Source organism: Sinohyriopsis cumingii, chromosome 1, assembly GCF_028554795.1.
Source record: "Sinohyriopsis cumingii isolate HCF-2022 chromosome 1, ASM2855479v2, whole genome shotgun sequence".
In the NCBI taxonomy this organism is placed as follows: domain Eukaryota; kingdom Metazoa; phylum Mollusca; class Bivalvia; order Unionida; family Unionidae; genus Sinohyriopsis; species Sinohyriopsis cumingii.
This window is the reverse complement of record NC_142961.1, coordinates 62616117-62633358: the sequence shown is the minus strand read 5'-3', so window position 1 is coordinate 62633358 and position 17242 is coordinate 62616117. Positions and strand designations below refer to the sequence as shown.

At 39.0% G+C, this 17242-nt stretch overlaps 2 protein-coding genes across 2 annotated transcripts in view; both read right to left on the bottom strand.

Annotated features, from left to right (window-relative positions):
- The window catches only part of LOC149806978 (uncharacterized), a 252067-nt gene that overhangs the window by 74467 nt on the left and 160358 nt on the right, over positions 1-17242 (bottom strand). The window lies entirely within an intron of this gene.
- The window catches only part of LOC149806981 (uncharacterized), a 59189-nt gene that overhangs the window by 26595 nt on the left and 15352 nt on the right, over positions 1-17242 (bottom strand). The window contains exon 2 of the mRNA XM_089932808.1: positions 12827-12981. The gene's annotated coding sequence lies outside the window, so the exon portion shown is untranslated. The remainder of the gene's footprint in view (positions 1-12826; positions 12982-17242) is intronic.

Here is a 17242-nt window from a genome sequence, read left to right as displayed (position 1 = left end):
ATCAATGTGTTTTCTGGACTCGTCAATTATGCTATCTAGACGCTCCGGTTCTGGTAACCAGACTTCAGTCTGCGCCCGGTATGATATAATCGCGTCACTGACAATCAACGAAACTAGCATTTTACAATCAATCATATACCGTAGCAGCGCTATTGGCAGCCACTTCTTTTCAGACATGTGTCTACCGATCCAAATATAGCAACAGCGATGAAGTCCTGCCGCGAATTCAAATGATACTATGCGAGCGAATCCGGTTAAATCAAAATCAGGCAGTGGTCCATTAATAGCAACACGAGTCATTTCATGTCTGGGGTGTCCAAATCGTTTGAAATACTCAGCGGCGGATCCATACCCGAGAAAACTCGCTGGATAACAGGCAACCATATCAACGGAAATCATAGCGTCGCGGTTGTATTCAGTGTTCCATAGTCCACCGTGATAATATTCCAAACAACTGGATTGTACATCCGGTAGAAATTCCTTGCGTGTTGGACTCCACGCATTTTTCTTTGCTGCAACATGAGCCGCGACCGATGGAATCGTAAAACAATTTGTTAGCAGTTGTTCATCATGCTCCTCAAATTCTATGGCGTTTTTTTTCATCTTGTTGTGAAATGCTTCAGTGCGATATAATTCACCGTTTGGTCTTACAAACTGATCAAAGGTATCCGCATCGTTTTCAGCGCTGCGAAGTAACCACACTGATACAGGGTCGTTTTTACACAAGTAGGCAATAGCATCAAATAGTTTCCTCTCCGCGAGAAAACCGTCCCCTCCCAAAAATTCCCCCGGGATATACTTTACTGTTCTATCCCGTGGAAATATTGTGATCGCGGGCGTCCATGCGTGTTCGTTATGATCAATAATTTTGATTGGGGCCCCATTTGATTTATACTTCGATTCGTATAATACTTCACCGGTTATCGTTGTAACGGTTATTGGAAATCTCAACGACGTTTCTAATCTCGCTATGTCGCTGATGGTTGCTCCACGCTCTTTTACGGTTAGTTCCCACTGGTTGATTTTGCTACGTCGTAAATCAGTCAATTTGTTTCCTCGACATGCATTTGTAAAATGCTCTATTATTCGTTCTGCTACACAATTTATCCCCGTTGACTGTTTCATCGGTTTCAGTTTTCCGATATCAGGTTTCTTATTTAACGGGTATATTCCATAAACAACTGCTGTTTCAGGATACGCTCGTTCATAGTATGGTCTGTCAATTCCGGTTAACAACCCCGGCTTGGAGTCGCGGCTGACAATGACTGTTTTCTTGTCGCTGAGAACTGGTTCAAATTTATCACGTATGATCCAATCACCTGATTCCACCCGGACAATGAATTTTACTCTAAAGAAATACTTGCTGGAGCCAAGTTGTGATATTATCGTTGCTGCGCGGTTGTCGTTCATGGTTGCATCAACAACGCCATCAATTCGAAATGTTGACCAACTATGAGATGCACCATCACGCTTGAATTCATTGATACAATCGCGTATTTTATTTAACAGGGTTTTATGGTTTATTAACGCTTTTGGTACGTCCTTGAGGACTCTATCGAGATAAAACCTAATATTTTTTCCAGGGCTTAATTGCTGCTAATCTCTCGAACTCATCCATATAATTAAAACAAGTATTTAAATAAAAGAATATAGTATAATGAATAAATGCAAATGGTTGATGATTGGGTCGACAACCCCCTGCAATAAATCATGTAGAGGTGAATTCTGCGGGTATCATTTACAAAGCGTTCGTAATGGTTCTCTTGGCCCCCTCCCGTGCTTGGTTTGCCACGTTGGTGTAAGAGGAAAATCGCAGTTGTGTATTAATTGTGGCGCAAAGCGATACAGGGAACTAAAACGCTATTATGACAAGCGAATTAAAAACGCCGTCATTGACCCCACCGCCGACTTCGTCATCAAAACTCCTCAAGACTACGTTGAAAGATTTATAATTAAACCAAATAATAAATTAGACAAATAGTATTATTATACAAATGGACCAAGAATTTCAGCCGCATCCCTTGCTCGTCAATTACGAGGAATCTCGCGACGGCGTTGTTAGAAATTGTAGACTGAAGAAGCCGGTTGGTACCGTAAATAATCAGGGGTATTTGCGATTTGGTGCCGGGAAAAAAAGCTATCTTGTTCACAGGGTGGTATATGAAGTGTTTAACGGATTGATCAACGACGGTCTCGTTATTGATCACATTGATGGATGCCCTCAAAATAACAGACTGTGTAGTTTAAGAGCTGTTACACCGAGTCAAAATTCCAAATTTGGAAAAACAGAGAAACACGCAAAAAAAGCAAAAAGCGTCAAATCGTTTGATACAATAACGCACGAAGAAAAAATATTTCAGTCGATGAATGAAGCCGGTAGGTACTTCGATATTTGTAGTAAATCAGTTCAAAATGTTGCAGAACGAGTATATCAAACAGCTTTATCAGGTAAAAATGGACACAGAATTCGATTTTCATATATAAATAAATCCTCCGATTATATCAGCGAGTGACAAGGTCACCGTGACGAAGTCGCCATGACGAATTGTCTGTTTAATACTTAACACACCTTCGGAATTGATACGCGGGTTTCATTTTTTTTTTATTTAAAAACAAGATGTTCTATAAGAATAATGAATATCGAAGACATCAATAATATATTAGCCGAGATTTCAAAATTAAAAAATCAAGGAATTGAATTATCTGATGGTCTCGACAGTGAAAAAATATTATCCGATTATGAGATTATTAACGAACAATCGAAACGGGGGCGTTTTACCCTGGCCCGCGAGTACTTTTTTATAAAACGATTACAACATACGATTAATGAAAACTTGTACCACAATGACGCAAATGCATTCATTGGACTATTTACTGCCGTTGAAATAATACGAAAAAAACTTGGACGTGTTTATGAACGACGCCGGGAGATTTCTAGTAAGATCAAAAACATTAGAAGGATTATAGACGGAGCCTCCGGTGACACACTGGGCGGGAAATTAGAAATTGCGGAGCAATTGCAATAATGGTAGGCGAATCACTTACTACTCGGCTAGCCAGAGAGCGGCTAGCGGCGCTTAAAAAGTTCATACCGTTACGAGACAGGGTCCGAGAACAACTTCAAACGCGGCAACAAATGCAAACTGATTTTGCTGTTGGAAGCGAACAACTCTTTGCCCCGGTAACTAAAGCGACCAAAGATGTTACGGCGGCAACTGTGCCCGTCCTCGATGCGCTTGAAAAGATAGCGGCAGAGACAAAACAAACAAAAAGGTCTTTAGAAACACTCCTTGCAAAAATAGCGGCTGCTACAACGCGGAGGCCACCACCACTCGCTATAACGGAACCACAAGAACCTTATGTTACAATGGCCGACGAAGAAGAACTAGGCGCCACCGCAAGAGAACCAGAAGAAGAAATACCGGAAGAAATACAGAAAGAGGGGAATATACCCCGTAATGTGCTTAGAAAGTCCGCAATAGATCAAATCAGGGCCTTCAGCGATGAAGAATTAGTTGATTTTGCCGATGCAAATTTTACTAAGGGCATACGAGATAAAAAGCATATCAATAGCGGTTACGAGAAAAATATAAAGACGTTAAAGGATTGGACAAGAATGGTGTATTTAGCGAGTAAACATAGAGACGCATTACCACATCGTGGTGATCCCAATTACGACGCATTCCACAAGAAAGTTGAAAGCAGAAGACCAAAAAAAGGAAAAGGATACTCTGTTGGTAAAGAATCCTACGGCGTTACCTGTCCTGGTAGTGTTCTCAGTGATATATCACGGCTAGAGGTACTAATTGGAGGAAAACGAGCCGGAAATAACTCTCCGGAAATAATCAATGAGGCCGCTGATATTTGCAAGCGGTTATTTGCAGGCGGTATCATGGACATTAATGCATATCGAACGCTCATAGACGAACTCGTGGATGATTAAAAAAAATTATAAAATTATAAAATTATAAAATTATAAAATTATCGTTTTTGTTAATTTTTGACCGTTTTTGGCCATTTTTTGACTGTTTTTGGCCATTTTTTGCCATTTTTTGACTGTTTTTTGCCATTTTTTGAGGGCAAAAACCCAAGGAAATCATTTAGAGAAAATCGATGTTTTTCTGAAAAATCGAGAAAAAACCGACTATAGGCAACAAGAAACGACCAAAAATGACTAAAAATCAAGAAAAAACCAGAAAAAAACCGGATTTTTATCGAGGGCAAAAACCCAAGGAAATTTTGATAAAATTTATTCCGGTTTTTGATTGGGGGGGGGGGGGTGATCAATCACTGGTGATCACAATCACTAATTGGAAAACTGGTGTTTTTATAATAAGGATGATCATACACTACAACCACGATAAACCAGTACTCGTCTACGTGGTAAACTCGCGATTGCCTGTTTACCGCGCGTACTATGGAGATGGTCTCGGTAGCACCATTGCGGGGTTATTTACAAGAATGGCTCCAAAAGTAGCGCCGTTAGCCAAACAATTAGGAATGAAGGCTATTGATGTTATTCGTGATAGGGGTATTAGTGCTATTGGAGATGTTGCCGGAAAGGCGCTTTCAGCCGCGCGGGACAAACTAATGTCGTTGGTGAAATCCAGGAGATTTTCAAAACGAAAACAGATGGCATCAACGACGGTAATGCCTGCAAATGTCAGTAAAGTAATAAATAACGCCGTGGAAGAAAAACTAGAGTCGTTGGCGGCGACGACTTCGCCAATGGCGACTTCGCCATCCACCGAAGCGTCAACCAACGCGATCATTAACGCGATAGCGGGAAGTGGTCTACGACGAAAACGACGTTGATGGATTTCAATTGAAAACACCGACATGAATAATAATAAAATGTTTGCGCGAACCGCTGATCCCGCGTTTGATATGGATGCCCCAGTGCGCAGGGATGATTCTGTCCGTGATTATCAATTTTATTCTTATTATGCAACACAACCCGACCTACGATCGCGAATTGAACTTCAGGTCCAAGATACCAGTAAATATTTTTTGCCGTGTGAAGCGTTTATCGAAATTGAGGGAGAACTCGTGACAAATGCTGCCGATAATGCACCATACGCAGATGACGATCGTGTTCGAGTTGGCTTCATTAACAACGGTATCATGGCGTTATTTGAGAGTGCCAGATATCTTATTGACGGGCGAGAAATTGAATCGATAGAACGCGAGGTTGATGTTGCAACAACGATAATTGGGTTAGCGAGATACTCGGATGATTATACAAGATCGGCGGGCCCATCTATGATGTTCGCAAAGGACTCCACCGATAACGCTGATCATCTTCAGTACGTTAACGTGCTGGCGGAAAGAGATACCGCAGTTGACCCACAGGCTGAAGCAAATAACCCAGACCGCAGAGCAAGACCAGGCGCTAATTTCAATATTATAAAAAGCACCAACAATGATTTCAATCTAGGATTCGCAGCACGAGTAATGATGTTGAAAAGACCACGCCGACAGTTTTCATGCGCGATTCCACTCCATCACATATTTGGATTCTGCAGAAATGTCAGGAAGGTTATCTATGGGGCTAAGCATACAATCGCGCTGACGCGAAGGGGCGATGATAACAATGCAATATGGCGTGCTGCTGGCGTCGCTGCCGGTAAAGTCGTTTTAACTAAAATGGCATTGTGGATGCCGGTGCTGACTCCATCAGTTACCACGGAAGCACGATTGTTAGCATTTATGGAACAGGGAGGAAAATCGTTGTTGAGTTGGCTAGCGGTAACAACTGATGCTAAGGAGGATAACGTCGCCGATACGTTTACATGGCACTTGGCGTCAAAACAGGGTGTTTCAGCCCCGCGTCATATTTTTATAGCGCTACAGAATAGGGAACGATTGGGCAGTCAAGAACACAGCCATATGATATTTGATCAATTAGGAGTCAGGGATGTTTCGCTGAGAATAAACGGACAACAGGAACCATCCGAGGATATACAGCTTAATTACGGCGACAACCATATCGCACGTGTGTATCATCGATTGCTGTCATATATGGGTCGTGATCAAAACGTCGACACTGGTTTGCAAATATCACAACTTGATTTTAAAAACCTGTATCCGATTTATTATTTTTCGCTGGAACATCTTGATTTAACGAGACAATCCGTCGTTGATATACACTTCCGAGCTCGTATAGCCCCGGGTGGTGTTAATTATAGAGCGGTTGCTGTCATTCTCAGCGATAAATCAATGCTGCTAGAAGGTGTTGGTGGACGAATGAGAATCGTTGATGCGCCAGTGGAAAACATGTAATTGAAAGCACAAAACGCGTTTACAATAAATGTCGTATAGTGTCGTCAGTGTAGAGTTGACTGATGGTCAAGTCAAGAAATTACGATCAAAGTCGGCTAAACAATGCGGAACCACAATAACGCTGAAGCCGTCACAGATGGCGGGTGGTAATCATAAGATATCGTTGACGGCACGTCAAATAAAACATTTCAATGATGCGATGAAGAATAAAAAGGGTGTTCAAATAGATTTTTCAGCCGCAGCGATTAAAAACATGGAAAAGACCGGTGGGATATTTCCGCTGTTAGCTGCGATTCCAGCGTTGATTGCCGCGGCCGCACCAGCAGTGGCGAAGGCGGCGGCGTTGGGGGCCGTTGGTACCGCGGCGGGAATGGCATTGAAGAAGGCAACCGGGAAAGGCTACAAAAAAAAAACGACCCGTAGCCGGAAAGGGTCTAAGACTACCGGGAACCCCGTATTCATGGTATTCGGGAAAGGGTCTAAGACTACCGGGAACCGTTTATTAACGCAGGAGTCAATGACTCCCATGTCTAATTTTGATTTAATAGACGCCGCAAACGCGTTAGCGATAAAAAACTTCAGAGGTGTTTTTATGAGGGATCAATTACCGGCGGCACCAAGGAATATTGAAACCGGCATAATTAACCTGGATAATTCTACCGGAGCGGGAACTCATTGGGTTGCGTACGCGATTGATCCGCGTGCGATCGTCTATTTTGATTCATACGGGTTAGCCCCGCCGAAAGAGTTCATGCGGTATATCCGGGCGTGTTCAGCCCGGGTTTTTTATTCCACTCTGCCAACACAGCAGTTAAGTGACCCACCGATATGTGGCCGTGAGGTATTGAACGTACTCGCGGCGATTTCATCATCGCGAAAACCACCTCATGTGGTTGTAAACGAATACACTAGTGGGGTCGTAGAGGCCCGGCGGGTTAATTAGAAACGCTGTTTTTTTTTTTACAATAACGATGATTGATATTTGGGGACGACCTATTTCGGCGCTGAAAGAATCCACGGAAACGGCCGCCGCCGACATAAAAAAACTAATCGAGGATGAAATCGCTGATACGTTGAATCTAACAAGTGTTGACCCGGGCGAAATAGTTGTATTTCAAGACCGCCAGGGTAAATTGAAATCCGGTAATGTGTCGCTGAATGACGTTTTAATACGACAGCGTGATGCCGCCGAGGGCACTATCGCGTTGTATACCGGCGACGGACGACTCAAACCGGGTGAACATATATCGGCGGTAATGTTAGCCCAGAGCGGTATTATAAAGTTGGAGAAATCGATGGCCGAACTTGACATACAGATAAAAAAATCTGCCACCGAGGTGAAAAAATCTGTCACCGAGGTGAAAAAATCTGTCACCGATATACAACTCACTACTGCTAGTTTTTTTGGGACCCCGACGGTGACCGAACCGAATCTTGCAACAATAGGAGGTGCTATTTTGGATTTTGCAACGCTGTCGGGCCAATTTATCTCGTTACGGAAAAATGTTAACAGGATCAATGACAACTTTGATAAATTCCTTGGTAAAAAAAATGTCAAACCGGATGAAATCACAATAACTATAAATGATATCACTGCGTATAGACAGGAAATAGAAACAATCAAAACTGATGTTGCAACGAACAAAAGGAGTGTAGACGTGCATGAACGGGAAATAGGAATAGTCGGCGCTAATGTTGCAACGATCATAAATAATGTAGACTCGCATGGACAGAAAATAGAAACAATCAAAACTGATGTTACAACGATCATAAATAATATGGACGCGCACACACAGGACATAATAACAATCAGAGCTGATGTTGAAGTGAACAAAAAGGGTGTAGACGCGCATACACAGGAAATAGGAACAATCAAAACCGATATTGAAGCGAACAAAAAAAATGTAGACGCGTATTGGCGGGGAATAGGATTAATCAAAACTGATGTTGCAGCGAACAAAAAAGGTATAGACGTGCATACATATGAAATAGGAACAATCAAACTTGATGTTGCAGCGAACAAAAAAAGTATGACCGAGAATACACGGGAAATAGAAACAATCAAAACTGATATTACAGTGAACAAGATTAATATAGACGGGTATGCACAGGAAATAAGAACGATCAAAACTGATGTTGAAGCGATTAAAGACGGACTACCGAGAGTAGCAGAGCAATTCGAAAAAATAAAAAACCCTCATGAGAACATCATCAACACAGTATACACAATTCGGCATGGATCATTTGATTGGACTCCTACACAGAATACAGTAAATATTACCACAACTGTTAAGGGCATTTATCGATTGACACTGGTTTCAATGATGCAGTTTAATATATTATCGTTGAGTTCATCCGGGTTTAACAATACAATATCAACAATTATAGACAGGAACGCAACTGAACTGTTTACAATTTATGCCGTTGATAGAAATCTAGCCGGGGCAAACATCACATGGTATGTGGAATTTGTAGCGAATCTAAGTAATTAAAAACACTAGCTCTTTTAAAATAAAAATGACCACCAAGGAAATTGAATCAGAGGTATCACCGACGTCACATCAATATCGATTCGATACCGCAAAAGAATTCTCCGCGAACTTGAAAACGCTTTCCGAACAATACCGTGCAAAAATAAAAAAATACCGCCGAAAAATAACCGCCATCGACGCGGTCGTGTACTCGGTGTCGGGTATAGTAGCCGGTACCGGTGTTATTTTATCCACGGTGACCACGATAGCCCCGATCGCTGTTCCAATCGCTATCTCCGCGATGACAACAATTGCTGGAGTCGCCAACGCAATCACTAGGAAGATATCATCGTGTTTTCAGAAAAAACTCAACGAGTATACAGTAAAACATCAAATAGTATCCGACGCGTACTCGAAATTATCCGGGTTGATCTCGTTGTCGATTGATAATTTGTTCGTATCCGATGTTGAATTCTCCACGATGGTCCAGTTGTATAGCTCCGCGATGTCAAAAATTGAGGATTTTCAACTGGAAGCCGGAACCACTTTAATGGACTCTGGTTGTTGAAATTAGACACTAAAGACAACGAATAATAATAATGTCGCTGAACCCCGAAGGGTTTCAATTACTTCAGCGGATCGCGGAGAACACCACTCCGGTACAAACAAATATGATATCGATAACGTCAACGAAACCCGAATTCAGTGTAAACTTTCCATCACCGGTTCCAGTAAAGGAAATAGCGCTGGAAAAATTGCGAATATATCACAGTTGGCCTAATATTCGAGCGGACGCATTTAACGGACAACAACCTAATAACTCGCTGGTTTTTGCACGGACAAATAAACCCGATGGGCCCCCAGACTGGGAGGAGGTTACAATACCAACTGGGTCATACCAAATAGAACAAATCAATAAAGAATTTCAGCGCAGGATAAAATCGATCACAGGAAAGGAATCAAAAATCGGTATTACGGTTCATGAACCGACGTTATCGTCGACGATTGAAATAAGCACACCGGGGTATATGGTTGATATCTATAACAGTTCAATAAGAACCATACTAGGATGGCCTAAGAATCCACCTCATGGAATCGCCACAGACTTACACACGAATGCGCAATCGTATCATGAGATTACCCCCCGATATCGAGATAGTTTGTTCACTATAAAAAACCCGTTATTACCCAGTATATTTGATTTTCAAAACAGAAATAACATACAATGGTATTTTCAGTATGGGGAAACTCCTGAATCGCGCGCCACATTCGCAATTGGTTTAAGTGGTATCACTGATATGTTTGCCGAGATTAATCGTTATTACCAATTACAACTAGAACAGCTACGGAAAACAAAAGCACGAAAACACGTTGAGGTGTTAAATCAACTTATATCAGACATGGAATATATTAGTGAACGAATCGTTAAAGAAATATACGCTAACAGCAATGATAATAAACAACAATTCCTAACCGAGTATAATATCGCAGAAGCCGATTTACCCGATTTCAGGTTTCCAGGATACAACGCGCCAGAACTAAGAAAGTCTCTTAATGATTTTCTCAGTTCATCAACTCATATCCTCAGACACGATAACGGAGATAGTGGTAGGCATATTGCTCCATACAACGTAAATATCGCATCGGTGATAGCAATCAATCTAGTGTGTGATGTTATCGAAGGGAGTTACCAGGTAGATACCAAGCAATCAAATCAGGCTCAACAGGGGTATATCCTTTATTCATTTTCACCAACAGCCCCTCCGGGATTTTTAATCGTTGAGAGTCCGATTAATCCGGTCTATATGCGATGCCATGATCGGTTTTTAACGAGAATTAATTTTAGACTTACCGATCAGTCAAATAACCTAATTGATCTACAGGAGGAGGAGTTAGTGATCACTCTGTTTGTAAGATCATAAAGATCTTCATTGTAAATAACCACTTAGCAGCAGAGGGGGCGATGACATCGACGCGGTCGTCGATGTGTTTACCGGACGCTGACGACGCTGGGGATCGGCGCGCAGAAGGTATTAATTAAACCAAATGACGATTGGACGATCCCCCGACGACGACGTCGTTTTTTTTTTACCAGGCGCTGACGACACTAGATCGTTGAGTTGCAGAAAGTATTAATTAAGCCAAATGACGATTGGACAAAATGTCGGATTCGCCCCCTCTGCTGCTTTTTCAGAGATTTTATTTTAATTGGAATAGTTTAGAGGAAACGAAGAAGAAATAAGCTTAACATTCTTTTTGATACAGATGGTTCGCCATTCATTTGTTGCGCGTAAAAAATAGTCCCAGACGCTAGCTGAATTAGAAATAAGCATTTCTATAATAAATAAGATTTAAAACTAAATTGTTTTGCACATTATAATTCAAGGAGCCACTGTTCTTCCAAATAAATATAATATTTTGCACAGACAGCATCATTTTTCAACACAAGATGTCCAATGAAAATTCCGTGTGAGGTCACATAGTTTGACTCGGGTCAGGTTACACTAGCCATATACATTGATATTGTTAATAATTTTTACAGAGGTTTTATCTAAAGTATGTCCATATCACTGCTAACCATTCCTGTTGGTGGATATGAATGTGAAGGAATGATTCACGAATGCAGAAATTCCAGATTTACTGCATTGTAATTATGACATGGTATTTGCATTATTTGATTTGGAACTGCAGTAGACAACAAAAACATTCTTTAGAGTTTAAATTGCATCACATAATAAGAAACATGAGAACGTTGGTGTTGGAACCACTTTACTACGTAACTGTCGATATTGATATGATATCAAAATCATGCTTATTTGTTCGAGCATTTGCGCAAAAATGTAATACTGTGATGCTTGATTATTGATATGACAGCCAAATGACAACTTCTACAAACGACATCATTGTTCTTATATATATATATATATATATATATATATATATATATATATATATATATATATATATATATATATATATATATATATATAAACAATTATTTCCATTTAATATTCAACTGTTAAATGTTTGAGAAAAAAATGTTAGCCTAAGTAGCTTCAAAAACTAATTTTGCTCTGATTTGCACAAGAACTAACTATATCCATCATAATAGTGGAGAAGTTATCTAGAGCTGAAACATAAAATATCCTGGATAGAAAAAATTTCCCAGCAAACAACCACCCCCACATCCAATTTGGTCCTGGTTCTCTTACATTCTTTAAACATCATGTTTTGATTTACTGCACCGTCTTATGAATAGTTTTCGCTTGAAAATCATTATAAATGCGGTAAAGGAGACATAATAACTTTTAATATGAAGGACGACAGCATTGAAGAAGGAAGAAATTTTTTTTAAATGCTTATGTGCACGTTTTGGTTATTACACAAGGTATTTTGGTCATATGACTTTATTTGAGACCAGCAGAAACTACACATTACAACTGGTTTTAACTGATAGGAGTGAGTAAAGTACAGTTTTATATTTACAAATACATACAGATGTTTAATATAACTGCCATTTAAATACGCAATTTAATTTCGTTTAATTTCTAACACTTCGCAAAAAAATGACGAAGTTGAAGATAGTTCAAAACTGTTTTGAAACAATCCCTATAAAGGTACATAAGGGCACTCGCACATGTGTTTTCCAGTGTGCCTTCATCTTTATCAACTGTTATTTCGAACTCCTAATCTTGGAATTCCACGTTCTCATCTGAAGATACACACGATTCCGTTATGGTTTGTCTGTATTTGAAATTATGTCTGCCACCAATGGTATTGGTATTGAATCTTCTGTTTTGATTCTTCTTTCTGAAGCAATACATTTTTAAGGGAATGACTACACATTTGCACAATGCAAACTGTGTGACCCGTAGTCTTGAAATGTCACAAACACACAAAAAACGTCAATAAGTAACATGAATGCAAAGGATATCAATAAAACACTCTACTATATAAATACGTAATTCGATAGATACTTTAAACTCTTCTCCTACATATGGCCTATTTGACACTTCGTATATTCCACCGTAGAATAACACGAGAATATGTACATTAATACGTATAAAACTCACCGTTTCTGGTCACCTTACGCTTCACTTTGTTTATAATTCACGAATAGTGACCATCGCAATATCCAGTTGATATGTTCTCAGTCTTCATACAGTTAACGTTTTTATTCTCTTGAACGCAATTTTCGACTTGCGGAAGGTGCCTTGTCACGCATTAGCTGAAATACAGCTCAAATAATTCTTATATTTTCAAGCAAATTCAATATATTACCGTTTTAAAACATTAGTAATGCAAATTTAAAATATGTGGTAAATAAAAGGACAGATTAATAATGTTTGAAAATATCACATTTGGCTGATTAATATTTACATAATACTATAAGTTAATTGATACTTTTTCTGCAAACGGGTTGTACATGCTAGTATGAATCTATGGTCTTAAACTAAGTAACATAAAAGAACAGAATAAAAAAAATTGTAAAATTCATCAAATAATTTATTTCCCTATAATGCAAAGTAAAAATTTAAAAATCAATTACTGTATTATAAATTAAATTCGAAGTAGTCATAACAGTTCTGTCACAAGTCGAAACATATATGGTATTAGGAACTGATTCCTTTGGTGATCGAAATTAATTCCGATATTTAATGTGTGATGTGCTGCCATTAGTCTGGAATAGTGTTGATATGCTAACAGTTTTGATGTTTCACAATGTTATGATGTAACATATCCTTGAATGAATTCACAGTAATTCCCCCAAAAAGTAACACAAATAAAAGACTGATTCCAATTCATATGTTCAGACAAGAATGCGTAATTATGTTGATCACAACCTTTCTATAAAATAAACTATTACAGTATTAAAGAACCACAGTGAAGGTCAAATATTCGTAACAAGATTACTCTTAGAAAATTCTAAAATAAAAAACATCTTGAACTCAATAGTATTAAACATGTTGATCTCTAAGTAATAAAGATCTTAATATATAAACCAAAATCACAAGCGAGAATTACCTATGTAATATTTTGTGTGCAGAAAAGTATAACAGAAAACAAAGCAAAATCATATGAGTATTCTGAAAGGATTATATCGTCAATTACTGACCATGTTGAGCCACACATTACAGACATATGCAACGTGCATTTTCATTTCCAGTTGGTTATGTAAATGATGTATCATTTTTCACTTATTACGTTCTTTCCATGATATCTGGCTATAGCACACCCACACACCCTATGAAGTATGTTCCTGCTATCAATAGCTCTTGACTTCCTGGTAACTAAATATGTTATCATGGGGTTTTAACGACATTTTTCAGCACATGATAGGCTGTACATGGCGACCAATATTAATGATGGTGGAAGAACCCAGGAAAAACCCGGAAAGAACCACCAACCCACGAGAAGCTACTGACAAGCTTTCTCAAAATAACAATAACCTATAGGGAAAGAGTGAAATGAATATATCCCTGTTAGAGTTGCTACTGCTTGATAATCATGAGAGACAATTTATGTAAATTACTTTTAAGACAAATCAATAAATAAGATTTGGATCAATTGTGATCAAGTTCATCAGTTTATTAATGCTGAATATAATACAGACGGGTACAATGTTATGTACATTTAATGATGTGTGAATTTGTACCGAACTGCTTTGTGAAATCTGTATAGATTTCTATTCGGCAAGGTTTATCTATATCAAGGGAAACTGAGTATGGTACTAAAATAAACTACAGTATGGAATCTGTTTGCTAATATTAGGTTTCATTTGAACAATATGCTTGTTCAAAATGCCAATCAATATAATCTGTGTTAGAATCAGTACCAAGACAAAGAAATCCCAGACAAGTCACTGCAGTATATGCATCCCCACGAGGCTCTGAAAATGTTATATGGCAGGCAATGGTACGATAGTATACAATACTGAGTATACAATTCTAACTAGGTGGATAGTGACTTTGAGGAGATTTCTAATTCATGATTTTCTTGGAAATTTATATATTCTGTGTCCTGGAAATATGATGGCAACGTTTGCTACAATGATATGCTGCATGGAAATCTTCTGATGGAATTGAGTGTGGACTGATAAAAGAACCACTCTTATTGGCACGTGTAGGAGTTTTCATCTGCAATTGCATTACACTGCCTGTTTCAAGTGATTGTGAGTGCTTGAGAAAGTTTGCAGAACGCAGGTCTGACATAATACATTTCAGATTGTTGCAGGCAATGCGATAGTACTTGTGAGTGTTTGGATTATGTAGTCAATGATGTGAATTGCCCGTGTGTCTGGAGTTCTACCAAAATGCTAGCTCTCTCTCTCTCTCTCTCTCTCTCTCTCTCTCTCTCTCTCAGTTTTGTATGATGTTTTATCAGAATTGGAGAGACCATAGGTTGCTTTATGAGTGAAGTTCTTTTTGCAATGTATATGTTGCTGTTATTTGAATTTATAAGAACTCCATCAGGCACAGCAGACGAAAGCATGGGTTTCTTCTTTTTAAATGTAGTTACTATTTCGTGAACACCAGGACTGAACATCCGGGCTGAGACAAACTGACTGAGATATGAAAAGTTAGGATAGATTACACTATCTTTGGGTGATAAAGAGCATTACTGAAAACATGCTACACATTTCATTTCATGAATGTACAAAATTAGATTTGATTGAGACCCGTTTGGCACAAAGTATACTCTATTCCCAAAGCATTCAATTAGTCGTGTACGTTTTCTTTTCCTGGTAAGATACGATATGTAAGACACCAGGACCGCATTAAGAGGTCATCTATATGAAACAAAATGTTGTCTACGGTTGTAGTCACTGTATTATGATCGAGCCTTTTAAGCGATTTAGAAACAAATTGACGAACCGATTAGGAAATCATTACCTAACAGAAACAAAGAACTATCTGAATATATTTGAAAAGGAAGTTTTCTGATTCTTGTCTGATTTTATCATTTTGAAGAAGAAAATCCTAAGTATCAAATCTTACCATTGTGATATCACTAAGGTTGCTGGTTACTCTCTCTCTCTCTCTCTCTCTACACACACACACACACACACACACACACACACACACACACACATATATATATATATATATATATATATATATATATATATATATATATATATATATATATATATATATATATATATATAAGCAGGGAAGTTGTACAGACCATCGTGAACAGACAAAATAAACCTTCCTACGCGAACATTCTCCGTAGAAGCCTCGGATTTCACTTTTACGGCCTTCTACGGAAGCTAATTTTCGTGCATTTCAGACCGGATGCATCTGTTGGTCGCGCCGGTGTGTTAGTAAAATATAGCGTCCAGGACAGGAAAAATAAACCACGGAGAGTTCTTAGGATAAGATTTTTGTGTTAATTTTTTTGTTGCAACGTGGGGCTGCTTTTCCCAATTTTACGTCGCATTAAAATAATATACTTGAAAATAATATGAGTCAGAAAACCAGCACAGTTGGAGAGCCTCATTCTGCCAGATTAGCGCGAGAACAATTAGCGGCAGTAAGGAAACTTATCCCGGCAAAACAATTATTTAAGGAAAAAGTTCGTGAGCACGAAGATACGCAATACGGAATTACCGAGATATCGTCGAAATGGCTAAAGCCAGTCACTGAAACAGTCGAGCGAGTCGCATATGGTGACAAAAAAGACGATAAGGAACTCAGGAAGCGGGGAATTGTTCCCATGGTGAAAGATATTGAGGAACACACTCGAGTAGTGCCGGGTCAGCTTGAGCAAATTCACCAAGGACAAACACAAGAACGAGTACGAGCACAAACAAAAAATCTACAAGAAAAATTGAGAAAAGCACAAATACGAGCACACGTACAAGCACAAACACAAAGGCTAGAAGAACAATTGAAGCAAGCACAAGAACAAGCACAATTTCCTCAAGAACAGCCACAGCAAGAAGAAGAAGAAGAAGAAAAAGATGAGAAAAGCGATAGAGAACCTTGGGAAATAATAAAAGATAAGTTTACTGATGATGGATGGAAAAACAACTTAAATTATTTGGTGAAAATATTGATGAACTTGGTGCATTTGCTGAAGATTCTTTTAACGTTAGGGCGAAATTTTTAACGAAGGATGGATTAAAAAAAATTAAATCGCGAGATCTTTGGTACAGAAATATATACCGAGCTAGAGTTAATATACCCAAGATAACTGGGGGTGACCCGATTTATTATCGATTTTACAAATCTGCACAGGATAGATTTGTGTATAATATGAGTCAACCTCGGGGGAAAGGAAAACCTAAATCTTCGGTGACGTCACAATCTTTGAAAATAGAGAAAATACCCCAAATAAAATCCGCCGATGAACCTCCTGCATCTTTTTCCGCAGAGCCGGAAGCCAGAATTACGGGAACTTTTCCTCACACACATTTCGAAGAAAGTTCCATCGATTATTTCAACAAAGACGAGGATAATTTAATCAACATTGCCAGATTTGGC